At 39.4% G+C, this 18,443-nt stretch overlaps 1 protein-coding gene and 1 long non-coding RNA gene across 7 annotated transcripts in view; one reads left to right on the top strand and one right to left on the bottom strand.

Moving 5' to 3' along the window:
* Nucleotides 1–208: 208 nt before the first annotated feature.
* Nucleotides 209–13,784, bottom strand: LOC117516419. Its single transcript, XR_004562401.1, has 3 exons — nucleotides 13,681–13,784; nucleotides 11,932–11,939; nucleotides 209–219 (listed from the first exon to the last, which is right to left on the bottom strand). It is a non-coding gene; the product is annotated as an uncharacterized LOC117516419 (long non-coding RNA).
* Nucleotides 6,148–18,443, top strand: part of LOC117516344 (muscleblind-like protein 2a) — a 200,057-nt gene continuing 187,761 nt past the window's right edge. For 4 of the 6 annotated variants that reach the window (XM_034177333.1, XM_034177356.1, XM_034177305.1 and 1 more), the window contains exon 1: nucleotides 16,232–16,487. The gene's annotated coding sequence lies outside the window, so the exon portion shown is untranslated. Of the gene's footprint in view, nucleotides 6,382–16,230; nucleotides 16,488–18,443 lie in introns of those variants that run through there. The other 2 variants (XM_034177312.1, XM_034177319.1) reach the window with 2 other exon arrangements.

Below are 18,443 nucleotides of genomic sequence, written 5' to 3'. Positions count from 1 at the left end.
CTCTACAGGCTGCTGCTGCAACAAATGTCAGATCCAAACCCACCAGTGACTGCACAGACATATCTGCTTTAGTTTGTTTTTCTTTACTGATGGTCATTTAATACATGCATTGCTTGTATATGTGCGTGCCATATGGCATGTTTTTGCATATGCAAATCAACTGATTTCAAAACTTCTTATCAATCGAGTGTCGTGGTAAAATAACAGGAGCAGTCTGCACTGTTATGGAAGTAAATCTGTGCCATCAGAGTTTGAAGTTGAATTTCTAAGCTTGAATTTGTTTAGCATCAAAATATTCAGCCTCAAAAACTTCAACCTAAAAAAAATTTCAACCTAAAAAAAAAATAAAGAAATTCAACCTAAAAAAAAAATTCAACCTCAAAAAATAGAAAAGCAGGGAAAAGCAATCAATCGCTGTTTCAATCATCCAACGTCACAGATTTACTTCCATAAACGTTGGATGATTGAGATAGGGATCGATTGCTTCTCCCTGCTTTTCTATTTTTTGAGGTTGAATTTTCTTTAAGGTTGAATTTTTTGACGTTTTTTTTTTTAGGTTGAATTTTTTTAGGTTGAGGTTTTTGAGGCTGAATATTTTAATGCTAAACATATTCAACCTAAGAAATTAAACTTCAAACTCTGTTTTGATGCTAAAAAAAATTTCAACCTTAAAAATTCAAATTCAAACTCTAATGGCACAGATTTACTTCCATACACTGTTGCTTACATGGGGCCAAATACAAAAGTATTTGTATTTGAAAATACTTAAATACATTTTTCGGAGTATTTGTATTTGTATTTATATTTTCTGATTTTGAATTCTTAGTATGTGTATTTGTATTTCAAATACATCACTGATCCCAAGTATTTCCAAATACTTTTACAAATACTTTTTCAAATGCTTTTCAAACTTGGGAATCTCTGTGACACAGTGTTGAGACACACCAGAAAACTATAAGCGCCGCGTTATTGTGACTGAGATACAATAATACAATATGGGTATTATTAGGATGCAATATTGATGGAAACAGAATATATACTGTGATAGTTTGATTATTGCCTGTAATATTATAATAGTGAATTTGTGATAAAACATTCAATCCTTTACTTATCAATAGTATTTGGTCATGCTATTTTCACAATAAATTGTCACCGGTTTATCAGTTTTTGTGTTGATTTGTTGTTTATAGTTCATAGAAAGTATTTGTATTTGAAATACTCAAAATATAAAGTATTTGTATTTGTATTTGAAAAAGTACAAAGTATTTGTATTTGTAATTTGAAAATCTAAAGTATTTGTATTTGTATTTAAACACAATGCAAAGTGTTTGACCCCAAGTCTGGTAAAATTAAATCTATTCTACTTGTTCATAGTTAAACTCACAATCTGCAAACTGCATAGTCGTCTTTTATTGATATGAATGACTAATGAGTATTAGGATATTGCAGCCTTAAACACCTACCTCAGTGAACCAAACTTCTTTTGAAAAAATAAATAAATTAGCTGTTTTGTTCAAATGTATGTGTGGGTTTTTTGGCACGTTGTGCGTGCACACAGCATGTGCACTTGTTAGCAAATGTGTGGGTGTCCAGGGACTTTGAGAAGCATACAGGCAGGAGAACTGTATTATTTTTATTATATTATTTAACAAATGCCTCCTTCTGTTTGAGCTCAATACATTAAGCCTCTGGACTGGTCTTGATCTCTATGTGCTGTATTTTATAATCACCTTTGTACTATATGCTATAGTTATGCTGTTTTTCTGGAACGTGTTACTGCATTTGATCTGTTTTGCTGTAAATTGGCGCTTTTCTTGTTCTCTGATTGATTTTAAGGAGTAACTCTTAAGGTTCTGTCTTTTTCTTTATTTTTATTAAATGCAGGATTTGGGACTAAATGATTATATGTGGCAGGATTATGTAATTGGGATTAAAGAGTACATAACTGTTTTCACTTGGAGATATAGAATTTAAAAAAGTAATCTGTGTGATTACAGATTTTTTAAAAACTACATGGCCCTCCACTACTGTTTGCCTGTCCTCTGTCAATTGGGGCAGGTGGGGGCGCTGTTTTCCAATGACACTGGAATGAATGAGAGGCATTATTAAAAAATATTAATTTACTGGATCCACATCTGGCTCAAAATCTAATCAGGTCTTCCTTGACCCAAGGCTTTCTTCTCTACCCAGTTTCATTAAATAGGAAACATAATGATAATGGAATTTAGCTCTTCAGCTTCTTTCCTAAATTTATCTGAGACTGTTGATGTTTGATGATCTAAATAATATGCCTCAATAAATGTCACATTGACATTGTTTTCATGTGCATTTTACACCATAATAGAGGTCATGTAAAATTATTACATTGTGTTATTTTCATTCAGGGCCCGATTAACCATAGGGGCATGGTGGGCAGTTGCCCACGGGCCTCCACAAATAGGGGGCCTCCACAAAAAAATTATTACTATGACAAACCGTCGAATTGGTGTCGTCGACTGTGTCGATGACATTACCAATTCGCAATATTACATCTTACAACTTACACCAAATGTAACAGTTTCACCATAATAGCTTCAAAACAGTAATAGCTTCTGGTCTTATTCATCGAGTATAATCTCAACCGGAAGTCGGTATTCCCCAATGTTCTATTACTACGCCAACTGGTAAACAATTTTGTCCAAATGTACAATTTTTATAAACGTAAAGCTAGAAGAGTTTTGATTTAGGTTTTGTAAGTGATATGTGTGTTTGTATATAATAAAATGTTTTTAAGCAAAATTTCATTTTCGAGTTCTGTTACTAATGTGTTATGTTAGGTCGCGCGTACTGTAGGAGCCTCCACACCTCACTTTGCCCCTGGGCCTCCACAACTGTAAATCGGGCACTGTTTTCATTTATGATACTGGGATGAAGTTGTAGATTACACCTTTTTGGCAGGTAATTAATAACTTCAGCAGAATACATTTTTAAAATAAATATCCCAGCTTTGGTTAGCTTCAGTAATAGCACCCATAGGCATTAAAACATTAAGGGCGACAGCAGTTGGACAGTTGACCTCATGCATTGGTCTTCACCCAAATGATTGACCTCTGGCTGATTTTGCCAGGGCAGCTGTGGAATGGACTGCACTGGAATCCACCTATGTGTGTGCTACGGCCATATTTGTTCAAAACTGAGTTGAAAATCAAATTCCGTGACATTTGGCAAAGTTTTAATGGCAATTTCAGGGCCAACCTTCATTGACATATCAAGTTTGGCAGAAATCAGCAGAATGATCTTCAATGAGTGACCAGAAAACAGACATGACCCTGAACCCAGTGACTGAACATTGGCAAATCTGATCTTACTGAGCAATTTTCAACCCAATTCCATATGTTTGCAACATTTGGTGCAAATCTGAGTGCAAAATTTAAAATTTGACCTTTGATCCAATGACTTTGACCCCAGTGATTGGCCTTTGGCAAATCTGTATGCTGGGTTTGGTGCAAATAGTAACTGAAACACACATTTTGACCTTTGACCCCATAGACCTTAACCTTTACTGAAACTAAACCTTTAAGGGCAACTCCGGTGTTGATCTTCATCCACATACCAGGTTTGGTGGAAATTGTACAAAGGGCCTGGGAGGAGTAGGGGACGACAAACATTTCTCATATTATAGTATGATACTATAAACAGCAGGATTATGTCGAAATCATATCATAAAACACTAAAATCCCTTAAATGTTGGATGTAAATATGAAGTCTTGGGTTGTCACATATTACATGATGTGATATTTGCCTCTCAGTGACAGTAACAAAAGCAGCTCGTTACATTACGTTAGCAGATACTGCCACCTCATCCGACCACAGATTAATTCTACACATTTGAATTTCAACATAATCAATGCCATAATAAGCACATACATTTCTACAGTTAAAATGAATGTGAAATATTGAAGTTGGTTTATCCTTGATCCTGCCTATGACCTGAGCATCCTGACAAACAGTGATGCCTTCATTCCCAGCAGCTTTGCAGGGCAGCGGCCCTTGGTCCTGACAGAACAGACTGCGATGGCTATGTTCATTGTTCAAGAGCTCAATAGGCAGCACATGGCTTGGGCAGCAGCAGTCTGCCGAGCTAAATTTGTGCCTCTCCGCTCATTCCGGGGATATTTGTGACTTGCTCCTTTGCTGACAACAGGTCTCTGTGTGTCACACATTGTCACTTAAATCCAGCCAGCTGTGTATGAATTAGGATGTAAAATGATGGGGACATGCACGATCCTTTGTCAAGCATCACATAGTAGCAATATGTTTTGAGTGTGTGATTTACAGCGCAGGTAATGAAGATGAATAGAAATTACCTCCACCAGTGAAGTTGGTAAGAGGATATGTTTTCTGTTTGTTGTAGTTAGATTTTTTTTGTGGGGAGGTGCCCATAGGGGAAAAAGCCACAAACCAATGGTAGACGAAGCCACAAACTGGAAATGGCACAAAGAGCTCTGCCCATGGTAGACGAAGCCACAAACTGCACAACTTTGTCATAAAAAGCCACAAACCAATGGTAGGTTCTGTAACAGTTATTCAATTTTAAATTATTGTTTGATGATATATACACAGATTGTGAGGAGCATCACTCATTAATGTCAGTGACGTCTAACATATAATGTGTGAAATATAAAGTGTTCCAATACTTTTGCTGAAAGGTATTAGTCATGCTCAATAAAAGTCTGAAGGACCTAAATGACATGGTGAGATGCTCGTTCATGTCCCCGAAAAATACATATTAATAATAATAATAATGATGATGATGATACTAATGAGAAGAATTTAAAACTTTCAATCTAAAACTGAAATGACAGTCATACTGTCACACCACCCAGCAGAAAGAATTTTGCATGAATTTAGCTAAGAAGAAAAAAAAAAAAGAAAATGAGGGAAATAGTCAAATAAGCTATGCAGTGAATGGGGTCCGTGTGTGTGAGAGAGAACATTTCAAAGTAATATATTAAATCAGGAAGATAAGTATTACTTGCTGATTATTTGATAGCAGTAAATGGATTGCATTTATATAGCACTTTTCCATCTGCATCAGGCGCTCAAAGCGCTTTACAAATAATGCCTCACATTCTGCTGCCAATAAACGGTGCTGTCATACAAGGCGCTCACTACACACCAGGAGCAACAGGGGATTAAGGACCTTGCCCAAGGGCCCTTAGTGATTTTCCAGTCAGGCTGGGATTTGAACCGAGGATCTTCTGGTCTCAAGCCCAACACCGTAACCACTAGATCATCACCTCCCCTAACATACTTAAACTCCAATAACTGTCACGAGTCCACACAACTCAGCTGAAAGGTTTCTGTGTGACTGTAGCTGAAGCAGACACTTCTTCATTCACTCTCTGACTCTCTAAACGTGGATTTGGAGCTCAAAATAAACTTGACTGTCCAGTAAATTTCTTTCATTTTCAAACAGGTCTGGTGGACACCAACAACACTGCTGCTTGTATTTTTCAAAAACAATCAAATCAAGCTTTTTGCAGAACTTTTCCAGCTTATGATGATTTAACACAATATTTCTAAGAACAAATCGTATTTAATGTGTTGAGTGGATTTGTGTGTGCTCATCTTGTTGATAGCAGGCAGACTGCTCTGACAGACAGACAGACGGACTGACAGACAGACAGACAGGCGGACTGAGAGTTAGGCAGAAGGCAGACTGCTCTGTCAGACAGACAGACAGACGGGCAGACAGGCAGGCAGACAGACAGACAGACTGAGAGTTAGGCAGAAGGCAGACTGCTCTGACAGACAGACAGGCTCTGGTTCATAAATCAGTAGCCACATCTCCCCCCTTGGGAGATTCACTGTTGTTTCCTAGGTAACAAACTCCCCCCTCCCTTTACCCTTGGCTTCACGGGACTGTACCATTCTGACTCTGGGGGAGGCAATAACGTTGTTTCTTCAACAAAGTTCAAATTCTGACATCAGAGTGAAACCATATGCTATCTTGCTATGATTTTAATTAATATATATTTCAGCTCCATTCTATTATGGCTAAGACGGGCCTTAATAAACGTGGTATTACTGTTTAGACATGAGTACTAACCCCTTTGCGAGGCTCCTTCAACATTTCCTCGAACTGTCAAAATCGCTTGTTGCTTCCTAACCTAGCCTTAAAAGTAGTTAGCGAGCTAGCGTGTAGGTAGTTTACTTGAGCCTTTCGCTGAAATATATTTCGAGAAAGTTTAAAAAGAAACAGTAGTCTCGGTTGACAATATTTTCTTTTCTTTTCTTTTTGTTGACGTCCTGCTTGGAACCGCGGGTCCCGCTCTGCGTTCCCGGACAGCGCTCTCGGGTAGCGGTGTAGGCAGCTGGATGTGACAGGTTCGTCATCAGGTAAGATGCAGGTAGTTAGCATAGCTTAGCCGCTAGCACCCCCCGGGCTTTGGTATTTCTTTAAACACTTGTTTTTCAGCGTTTTATTTATTTTTTTTTTAATGTGACGATTCTCTGAACAGTGGACTTCGCATACGATGGCCGCAATGGTGCTACATCTGTTCAAATAATGTGTTGATGCTCGGATTGTTGTGCTACTTAGCATTTAGCTATAATCACTGCACGCGCACACAGCTAATGAGAAGTAAAAGGTGCTGCATCACAAGCAGCTCTGCACGCCTGGATGAGGTTTTAAACACTTTACTGTTGGTGAAGCAGCGGGTGATGCCATGCAGTCATTCGAATGGGTTTGATAACATTTATTATTGTTATATTGATTTTTTTTCAAATGTCATAACATGTTGGCTTTAGGACGTACGGTGTTATAATCTAATTATTACTGAAAAAATTATTTCAAATAATATTTATAGTAATTATAACTCAGAGAGTGCATACAGTACCTCTACCTGCAACAACAGGACATTAGATTTTTGTGATGCATAAGGCAAGAATGTAGAAAGAGATAAAAAGGAAGGCAGTATATTTTGCCGGACCTGCAAACTTACAGCTAGTGATGGTTTGCCGGATCTCCTATCTGATTGGCTAATTCAAATTATGTCGTCGGTACCAGAACCTGTGATGAAATCAGCTCCGGCAAAGTTGAACTGCACGATATTTTGCCATATGTGGCTTGTGCTATTTTGCCGCCCGTCTAAATTTATTCACGACTGAACGGCCGCGGTCAGGCGGGAACTTAAAGGCGATCAGAGTTTAAGATCTCCTTATTTCACATTCATGATAGTTGCTCGATATTGGTGATTTTCATTATTGAAAATTGGCATATTTTACCATTCACTATTTCCAGGGGTGGACTGATCGAAGGTTTTGCAGACATGACACTGACAGAGAGAAAACAGGATAAACACACGCACTGACGTGGACTTCTGTATTTTCGTTTTTATTCTTTCTTGAATTTGCATGTTTTCGAAATCACAAATCTAAGAGATTATTTCTGTTTACCATGGCATTTTGAATATTTATCATGTTAGCTACACAAAATGAGGCCACTTGAGTTGTTTATCATCCCCGCCCTACACAGAAAATTACCAAGACTGCAAAAATTATTTCCACCGTGCCCAAAATTATTTCCACCGCGTGGCGAAAAGCGCCAGTGGAAATAATTTTGTGCGCGGCAGTGGAAATAATTTCAGGCACGGTGGAAATAATTTTTGCCACATGGCGGAAATAATTTTGGGCACGGCTATGCCATGTTGTTGAGCTGCTTTTAGCATCCGAGAATTCCTCCAACAGTAGGTGATTTTCTGTTCCGAAACGACTTTATGGCACCAACAACGGCATTTAAAGATGAAAAATTAGCACCAACACTCAATGCCGAGGGCGCCGCCATGTTGAAATACCCTCTACGATGGCGTCATTTGAAGTAGCCAATCAGTGAGGAGATCCGGTCAGATGTCACTAGGTGCGTGTTTGCCGTATCCAGCAAAATATGCACTACCTAAAAGGAAACCCCATCTTGCAACATGAAAGACATACAAACATAAAGGAAGAAGTTTGAGAGACATCTGGATTACTATTAAGGTTTCATCTCTTCCTGGTCCACATATGTTTTTGTGATCGAGCTTCCAGAGGTCAAACAATCAACACAGACAAGTGCTATCACATAACCTCTGTACCTTCTCATTTGGTTCGTGGAGGCAATAATAGCTATATTGCCAACAGTCTTTCAGTGGAAATCTGTAGAGTTTTATGATGCCATAAGGAAAGTAGATTTCTATGATTAAAATTCTTATAAAATATAGAGATAGATTCATAGCCAGCTCAAAATTTAGTTAACTCTTTCCTGATGTGGAGACCATTTCTATAAAATTTGGTCTCAATCTGTAAAATACTTTTTCAAATATGTTATACACAAATAACAATTTATAAACCTCTCCCTCCTATGTGAGATGGTTGAGGGAATAACACCTTGATTAGAATGTTACATTTCATTTCTATGAACAAGAAGTAATTAACTGGTTCTAATGTGAAGCAAATGTAAGTATTTACTGCGGTGCCTTTGTATCTGTATAATATGGCATAAGGGGTTTTAATAAAACTACTGAGCTGGCAGGTCATATGCATTAATCGAACCGTTTGAAAATGCAAGATGGCAGAAGTGGAAGTCTAGTAGACAAAAGGCAGTGACTATAAATGACTACAGCAAAGTGTACCTTGTGTGTGGTGCATATAATGTGTTTCTCAACATAAATGCATGACAGGAATGATTCAGCAGTCCACAGCACAGGCTCATTGTTCTGAAATGGGCTTGTGTATTTATTTAGAATTATAAAAAATTGGCTGATAGTATTGTGCAAGGTCACCTCGCATCAGGTAGCTAAATACAGCTGGAGAAGTATGATATTTCATTTAGTTTCTTTCTATTTTTACTTTTCAAAACAAATTTAACATCACTAATTTCTGGATTTATCAGGTAATTATTTTTCTTAACACTGAGAGAACGTGTGACAGCTTTACGAAAACAGGTTTCAAGTCGAAGAAAACACAACTCTGCCTCTTGATACTTGATTACAGCTAATAATAGAAAAAGACTGCCATTTCATTGATCTGTCTTCAGTGGCCTATTTCTGAGGCCTTTCAAACACTGTTTTAGTAATAACACAGGGTACATCCACACTATTCTGTGCTGGGGATACATTGTGCTATTGTATTCAAAAATGAAGTTGATTTTGGCACCAGAATCCTAATTCTGGTTCTATGTGAATGAGCCAAGCCATTTTGGGTCAAATGGGACAGGGTTAAAAAGAGGGGAAGGGATACCACGTGAGAAGGAAGTGGTTCAGCTTGTTTGTCTGCCAGGCTTTTGTTTGTTTTCCTGTTGGACAAATCTATTGAGGAGGTATGCTATCTGACATCTATCGGTGGAAATTAGCTACAAGCATCATGTGTTCTGCAGTTTAGTTATGGGAACATTGAGAAGTCAGTGAGTTCACCAGTTTTTTACCTGTCACCACTGATAGAGCAGGCTGAGCTGTACATGTACTGTTATTCCAAATGAATAGGAAGACATTTAATGCTTTCCTGTTGCACATTGTGGGACTGGCACGTCAGTTCAGGTTCATGCTGCAGTTATGCTATGTCACTATGATAATCTCTTACATCTGTGTACATGATGTGGCACAGCGAGGCTTCTTTTATGGAAGGTGTCGGGTGACGTTTGCTTTTGACAAAGGCTGATGTCTCTTACTCCTCCCCATGTTCATGCTTCATGTAACTGTAGAGCACTGGTGTGTGTAATTTCCCTGCAGGTACACTAATGGCTGTGTTGACATATTTAAAAAGCCCTCTGTGCTACTTGCTGGGAGTAGTAACCCTCCACCCACAATTCCCCACACAACTTTGAGAACCTGTGTCAGGTTAACATAGCAAACAGCATAATGGCTTTGTTTATTATTAAACTCTAAATGTTTAACCTCATTGACGCTGCATCATTCACTGCCTTTGTTTGAGACAATGGAGTAAAGACAGACATGGATAGAGACACACAGAGAGACGGAAAGTACAGTTGTTCTATAGAATCTGGATCGAAAACTCATGAAGCTGGATGTCTGACTCATCAGTTCTGTGATGCTTGGGCTTCATGGCGAATGTGATGCAAGCCAGTAGCATGTCATCAGCTGGTCGAGGGGAGACCGAGGGGGATGGGGTGGATAGACAGGCCGAGACTTCCTTGTACCACTCTTTTTTCTTTCTTTCTTTGTGTTCCACCATCCACATTCAGAGGAAGTAACAGTTTTCCAATCCAGTAAACTAAGGAATTAGTCTGAAATCAAGCTTTGAAGATAGTGGAGAGGAGTCATATTGGTGAGGTGTCAGAGTTGTGATCTGTAAAAAAAGCAACTCAATTAACTAACACAAAGAATGATCACGCTAGAGACTGAATTTCATTTCCTGATCAGAGAGAGCCAGCATGACCCCTCGTCACTGTCCGTCAGTCAACTCCGAAGGGCCCGGCCACTCAGCTCCTGAATTTATTTGCACACAGACATATTACAAAACAATATACAAGGCACAGCTGTGTTTCTTCAGTCAATTCATATTTGTATCACTTTGCACCTGGAAGGCGCCTTGTGGTCTTTTCAGACAGATAGTAATTGTTCTTCAAATTGAGACATTACAGCGCCAGCCTTGAACTAGTGTACAGGCTGTATTATTCTCTGCTCAAGGCCGAAATATTAATCTGTGTTCAGCAAAAACATAGCTCTAGCAAAACAGTCTGCACATTCATTAAGCAAAAGGACAAATGTTACTTTTCTCATGGGAGCAGTTGTAATGATTACTTCAACAGTTCAGTGTATATTTCTGCTTTGACAGTGAGTGATTATTTAGAAGAATAATGGTGCATGAACTCTCACACATGCATATATGTACGAGGGCTGTCAATAAAGTAACGGTCCTTTTTATTTTTTTCAAAAACTATATGGATTTCATTCATATGTTTTTACGTCAGACATGCTTGAACCCTCGTGCGCATGCGTGAGTTTTTCCACGCCTGTCGGTGACGTCATTCGCCTGTGAGCACTCCTTGTGGGAGGAGTCGTCCAGCCCCTCGTCGGAATTCCTTTGTCTGAGAAGTTGCTGAGAGACTGGCGCGTTGTTTGATCAAAATTTTTTCTAAACCTGTGAGACACATCGAAGTGGACACGGTTCGAAAAATTAAGATGGTTTTCAGTGAAAATTTTAACGGCTGATGAGAGATTTTGAGGTGATACTGTCGCTTTAAGGACTTCCCACGGTGCGAGACGTCGCTCAGCGCTCTCAGCGGCCGTCGTCAGCCTGTTCAAGCTGAAAACCTCCACATTTCAGGCTCTATTGATCCAGGACGTCATGAGAGAACAGAGAAGTTTCAGAAGAAGTCGGTTTCAGCATTTTATCCGGATATTCCACTGTTAAAGGAGATTTTTTTTAATGAAAGACGTGCGGACGGGGCCGCGCGTCGGGACGCAGCCGACGCGGTGCGGCGGCACAGGAAAAACACCTCCGTGTTGGTAACCATTTGTAAAATCCAGGTGGCTTTTGATGGCTTTCAGTGGAGTGAGTATATGAGAAATTGTTTAACAGGCAGGACATGTTCCAACTTGTCCTTAAGGCTTTCAACAAAGGTGTTTTTCCTGTGGCGGAGCGTCGCGGCGGCTGCGTCCCAACGCGCGGACTCGTCCGCACCTCTTTCATTAAAAAAATCTCCTTTAACAGTGGAATATCCGGATAAAATGCTGAAACCGACTTCTTCTGAAACTTCTCTGTTCTCTCACGACGTCCTGGATCAATAGAACCTGAAATGTGGAGGTTTTCAGCTTGAACAGGCTGACAACAGCGGCTGAGAGCGCTGAGCGATGTCTCGCACCGTGGGAAGTCCTTAAAGCGACAGAATCACCTCAAAATCTCTCATCAGCCGTTAAAATTTTCACTGAAAACCAGCTTAATTTTTCGAACCGTGTCCACTTCGATGTGTCTCACAGGTTTAGAAAAAATTTTGATCAAACAAAGCACCAGTCTCTCAGCAACTTCTCAGACAAAGGAATTCCGACGAGGGGCTGGACGACTCCTCCCACAAGGCGTGCTCACAGGCAAATGACGTCACCGACAGGCGTGGAAAAACTCACGCATGCGCACGAGGGTTCAAGCATGTCTGACGTAAAAACATATGAATGAAATCCATATAGTTTTTGAAAAAAATAAAAAGGGCCGTTACTTTATTGACAGCCCACGTATATATGGAAAATAGAGAACAGAATCAAAAGCAAGATCAAAGGCAATTCATCAAAGTAAAGACAAAGACATTAATATTTGATAATAATATTGACAGTATGTAGAAAACTCTATCATGAGGGAACAGGACAAGTTAGGAGAGAGGAAGGGATCCTTAAGAGGGAGTGTCTGAATTGTGAGTAAATGAGTTTAGAGGGAGAGGAGAGTCCGGAGGGGAAGGAAGTGCAATGCTGTTGAAAAACCAACAAACAAACATAAAATAAACAATACTAAATGTGCTTACTTAAAATTATTTAAAATCTTAAAATTGAGCTCTACCACACAGTGGCCAGCAAGTTGGTCTTGACTTTATGTTGTATTTTGCATAGTTTAAAGAGAGGCCCATTTTGGTCAAAGTTTAAAAAATGGTTTTCCATACATGGACTGGTACAATGTGTTGGAGTACACGATAAAGTGCACACAACCCAAAGAGTGCAGACACCTTTAAATGAAACTTATTGTTATACGATAGAGCAGTGATTCGCAAACGTTTTCTGTAATGTATTGGAAGTTAAGTTGGTTTATTATAGCCCTGAAACAACAAAAAAAATTTATAATTGGACAACCTAATAAAGTGCTTCAGTTGGTAACAGTCATATAAATAATAAGGGTAATCAAAGTGAACTTTAGTAATATTTATGCCAACTCATTTGAGTGTTGACAATTGAAGCCAGTAAAACTCCCCTAAACCATCATTGTATAAACTGGACACTTGCACTCACCGGACAAAAGAAAAAGTCCAAATGTTTTGAAAGGTTTTCCGTGTAATAAGCACTGTTTATTGCAGGGCTGTGATGCTATGCGCGTTCTGATTGACTGATTCCCGGTCAGATATTCCATTCCCATATCCAGACCAGTTGCCATGATAGTCTGCCCGCAACGCATATTTTCATTACAAACCAGGAAGCTAAAAACACGATTAGAAAAACGAAGTTGGACATGAACGTATTCCATTAAATATCTAAACAGCAATGGGAAAAAAAACATACAGATTGAAAGCTTACCAGCTAATGACTGGACCATGTGTTAGCAAGTTCTTCATGGAGGTGAACAAAGTGAACGAGCCCAACATCATCAGCAGCATATTTGGGCGATACTGTAAGTTTGCATGTTTATATATAAAATAGCAATAAAATAAAGGAATTATTAACCTCACTTGGTCAGTTTGTACGGTGGTGTTTTTCGCACGAACCACACTGACGCTCAGTCTATACTTACACCTCGGTCTGATATTTCCCGATACAAACCTCTCACTCAGTTAATAATCCTTTAATATACCGGATTTTGTATAATGGATTTTCACTCACATCGGACAAAACGTCCTGCCCCATCACAATGTATTTCCATTAAAAACCCCTTGCATGTGCTGGACAGAGTAGTCTGGGATTATGCAACAGAGGTATGAAATGAAGTTCAGCACTAGTCTGGGATTACGCAACAGAGGTATGAAATGAAGTTCAGCACGGACACTCGCCAATTCGAGGAAAGTGAGTACCGTGTTTCTTTGATTAAAAGCCCGGACTTTTTTTCAAACTGTGCTCAGACCTGGTGATTGAATGAGGCAGGTCTTTATTCAAGGCCAGTGATTTTTAATATAATGCTGCTTGCTGCCTTTTCTGTAATATGGTGTTAAGTTTCACACGTATCCCTGGTTGTGGCGAACCAAAGACAACCGCTTTAGATCAGAGCTCTCTGGTTTCACTCCTTCCTCTCCCGTGATATTTTAATAGTTTTTGGAGTATGCCCGCCAATTACATTTAGATCATAGATCAGATATGTTTGGCAGAAAAGTCCACAAATATGACCAACTTTGCAACACAGAGTCAGAAAAACATGCTCAAATGACCTGAAATTCATGGAAGAAAATTGCATGTACTGTGCCATTAGTTTGGAGGTTGATGATTGTATAAAGAAGTGGAGCTTGTTGAGGGACAAATTTATCCAGAAAAAGCCACTGTTCCTGCAGCAAATTGCATTAAGACACCCACCAACGCGACAGAGAGCTTTAACAGGGTCATACGCACATCAGTGTCTTTGCATGGCCACGGTGTTATGGAGTTGTAGAAACACAAATCAGGCTTTAAGATTTTAAGGTACCACTCCACAGTGGACTTAGAAAAAGAGTGACTCGACCAAATGTAATCCTTTCTAGTGCACATATTGGCTGGCACTTATAGTATTTAAGGTTTGACCCGGTCATTAAATGAGGCAGGACCCTATTCAAGATCAGGCATTTAATTGAGAAAATATGTAAGCCTAATTGGAGCTGGGGATTCTCCGTAGACCGTTCAGTGCCTCCTGACTATAACTAATCCGTTACATGCGTATAGTAGATTTTGTCAGATTTATACATATAATGGATTTCAACTATAATGGACACTATTCTCTGGTCCGCTTGAATCCATTGTATGCGAGTTTTACTGTCTTTTTGTCTTTTTCTCACTGTATGAAGACATGACCAAGGTAAAATCATTCCATTCTGACTTCTTCAAGGGAAAATAATTGGAAATAGGATATGTGTTTAATTGATGCATCATATTGACTTTCTAAGCATAGCTCCTACTAAACACATTGTGGATTTCAGTTAAACTTTGTAGCACACTATATGACTATGTGCAAGAATGAAAATAATTGTCTTCAAGGGGACATAATTGGACTTTTATTTATTATACTGTATGATACTGATTTTGTGAGGGCAATTCCTCCTCAACCACTTCATGGATTTCAGAAAAACTTCAAACAGTGTTAGCACATCATGTGAAGTGTGCGTGAAGGAAAATAATTCTGGTTGGCTGTCTTCAAGGGGAGATAATTACTGCATGTAACAGACTTTAACATTGTATGTTAATGAATTTTGTGTCCTGGTGGTCTAAAGGTTGAGTCCAGTGCATCTACGCCGAAATCCGCGAAAAAATTAAACGTTTAATTTTTTGCATCCATTTCGTGGACCCCTTTGATCCCTCAGCATATTGCCACGTCGGACTGCATAAGCGCAGCGTAGCGCTGCATAAGCTCGGCGTAGTTGGTATGCCACATTACGCAATTCTACGTTGGCCCGGTGTGAAAGGGGCTTTAGTTTGTAATTTTAGTTAAGATGTAAAGCTAAAGTTGCAGGAAGTGTCTTCCACTGGTATTTGAAAACGGCAAAATGCTTGAGCTTCTCATTGATGGGGGGAGGATGGGGTCAGTTAATGCCTTACCTGCACCTGACCTGTAGCGCCATCATGCTCTAAATTTCTGGGGCGAGCCCTGAACACAGAACAGAGATTTATGGGTAATTAAATGACCCTCTGGCTTGTGGATGTGCTGATGTGCAGACTTCCCAAATCTCAACAACAGGTCTTCTTTGCTGCATGTTGAAAGATGCTAATTGGTTGAATAATTAACTTCCTGTTGGGTGCGGAACTTGAACATTAAAATAACATAAACAACAGTTGTGTAGAGGGTGAAAACTGTTTCCACTTTCTGGCTTGTTTGTATTCTCGTAGAGTATGAGCTGCTGCCCCCGAGTGGTGATGTACAGCTGTAAAGCTGAACAGGTATGCAGCCTTCTCCAATCATCAGGGACAACAACATACGAAACAAGTAAAAACCAGCCTTAAGGACTAACCAACTTCAAATAACTTGTCAATTAAATCATCGAGAAGAATGTAAAAATAATGCTTGTAATAGTTGGTTGAATAGAAAATGAAATACCTCAGATCACCTTTCAGGCGTTGTTGCTTTGAGGTTGGTGTTTTTTTTTTATGTGTCACGATTGTGTCGATTGTACCCGTAGAGAGCCACAAAAACCTGCGATTTATGGAAGCTCTCTGAAGCTGTAAATGGGTAGAGTCTTGCCACTGCCTGATGGGTAGGAAGGGGCTGGCCTTAAGGGGGTGGGGGCGGTTGGCTGGAAGTGTTCTGGGCATATAGTTGGAGTACACACTCTCCTGCTTCCTGCCCGCCTGCCTGCCCGCCTGCCTTGCTTGTTCGCTCCGTGGCTGAGAGAGAGAGAGAGAGAGAGAGAGAGAGAGAGAGAGAGAGAGAGAGAGAGAGAATCCATGTCTAGGCATGGATCTCCGGCTGCAGCAATGCGTGAGGAATGACAACATTTCACATGGTCATTAACTCCAGTGGCTGAGACTGAAGGGAGAGCTGAACTGTAGCACAGTGTCACAGAAGCACTGGGTGCTTCCTGTGGTCGGGACAGCAGCAGACAGACAGAGGCACAGTACGGCTACGGGACTCAGTTGAACGAGGTGGGAGACAAACCGTCATACTGGCTTTTTTCTCTCTTTTTCAAAAGAGTTGTTTTTTCTGGAGTTTTGCTGCAGTATGCGCTATACCATTCTGAGTGGGGAGGGAGGAGAGACCAAATGTATCTTGTTCGAGAAAGCAGGAGGCTACAAGGAAAAGAAAATATGGGATAAAATGAACACGAGCACTGTAAACTTGTAGCCATGCAATAACCCGACTTTTTATAGTTTTCAGCACTGTACTGGACTTTCTCTTTCAACTCCTATGGGAGAGGAATTATCACAGCAGTTGGACTGCCCCTTCCTAAGTGCAGTTCCAAATGTCAGGAACTGCTTTCGCCACGAGCTACATATTTTCACTCCCTTGAGAAAAGACGTCTCATGCTGTGTGGCATCTGTCCTACCATTGTTTGCTTTTATTCGATCACACAAAAATTTTCCTTCATACTTATAGTTTGCAAATTTTCCAAATATCACCACAGTTGTTTTTACAGAACAGTGTCTGACATTTTGACACTCTTGTGTATGTGGACAGGAAAGGCTAATGACCTGAATAAACTGTGACTTCACACTTCTGATAAAGCTCAAATCATAATTGAATTTGAATTGAATTTGTTAGGGCATGGTTGACGTGTCTCTAGTTTTCCACTGTCTGTCTGGATTTAGCTTTGAGCTAGACACTGGGTCTGACGTGGTCAGTGGACATTGCCTGCGTGGAAAAGGCCAGGGCGGTGTCATACTTTTGGGAATGTACTGAGGAAAAGTGTTTTATCCAAACTGGAAGATCAGTTTGGCCATATCTGATGTGGAAAGAATGGGAAAAATCTCAAAGACCAAGTCTTTCTTTGCTCCATATTGCCAATTGTACTTTGGCATAGTATTGGATTCAGCCGCAGATACGTTTTTCAAATGTTGATTTAAAGATACAGGAAATTTGGTTGCTTTGTGATACAAGGGTGAGTTTGCTGAATCAATCAGATCCTGTGATGGAAGTCATAAGATGACTAGGGGTGTAACAGTTAATCGATACAAAACAAAAATCAATTTTAAAGTAATTGATATGTGGCCAGCTGAATCAATCTATATAGACTGTGACTCTGTCGATGGTTATGCATATGTTAATTTAAGAATCTTTCCTAATTCCACATCTGCAAATTCTTGTAAAAGTTCAAAGGTCGTTGGGAGGATCTTGGGAGGTTGTTCACAATGTTATTATTGCGACGTAACAATAAAACCAACATGTCCTTTAGTGCCAGGATAAATTTACCTGCTTGAACTTTACATTTGGTTGACACTTTCTTAATTGTGCTATAACAGTTCAGAATGGGAAACCTATGCTATGCTATTTAGGACATGCTAACAACAGCTGGCTTTTTGTTCTGGGCTTCTTTATGCTGCGCTCTCTGCGACTGTATGTGTTGCTGCCCCCAGTGGCAAACAAAAACGAGCAGAGGCAGAGCCCAGATGCTACAGTACATTAGCAAAAACATGAAAAAGGTCCATAGTTTTTCATGAAATATGTATATCAAGGTAAGCAATGCAACTTTTGGCTTACTTTAATTTATCATGGTAAATTAATGCCTATGTTAAAGAACTGTATCTGATTATGCTGAACTGACTCACATAGAATTGAATTGTTCTACAATCAAATCAAATCATAGCAAATGCATCTAAACATGCATTGTTTTACAAAGGAGATGCACATGCCTGTATTTACCATTCAATTAATGTGTTTCACATCCATTTCATTATGGTTTATTTATTTAACCATGAATATAGTTTTGTCTATTTGACTCTTTTTACTTCTTATTTAAGTGTTTTTCTTTTCTTATTGTTTATGCACCAATAACACCAGATTATATTCCTTGTATCTACGAACGTAATTGGCAATAAATTTGATTCTGATTCTGATTTATAAGGTGCAAGATCTTACATCTTACATGTCATTTCATTCTTTCT

This window comes from Thalassophryne amazonica, chromosome 1 (genome assembly GCF_902500255.1).
Source record: "Thalassophryne amazonica chromosome 1, fThaAma1.1, whole genome shotgun sequence".
Lineage (NCBI taxonomy): Eukaryota > Metazoa > Chordata > Actinopteri > Batrachoidiformes > Batrachoididae > Thalassophryne > Thalassophryne amazonica.
The sequence above is the reverse complement of the archived record's forward strand: the minus strand, read 5'-3'. Positions and strand labels throughout refer to the sequence as shown.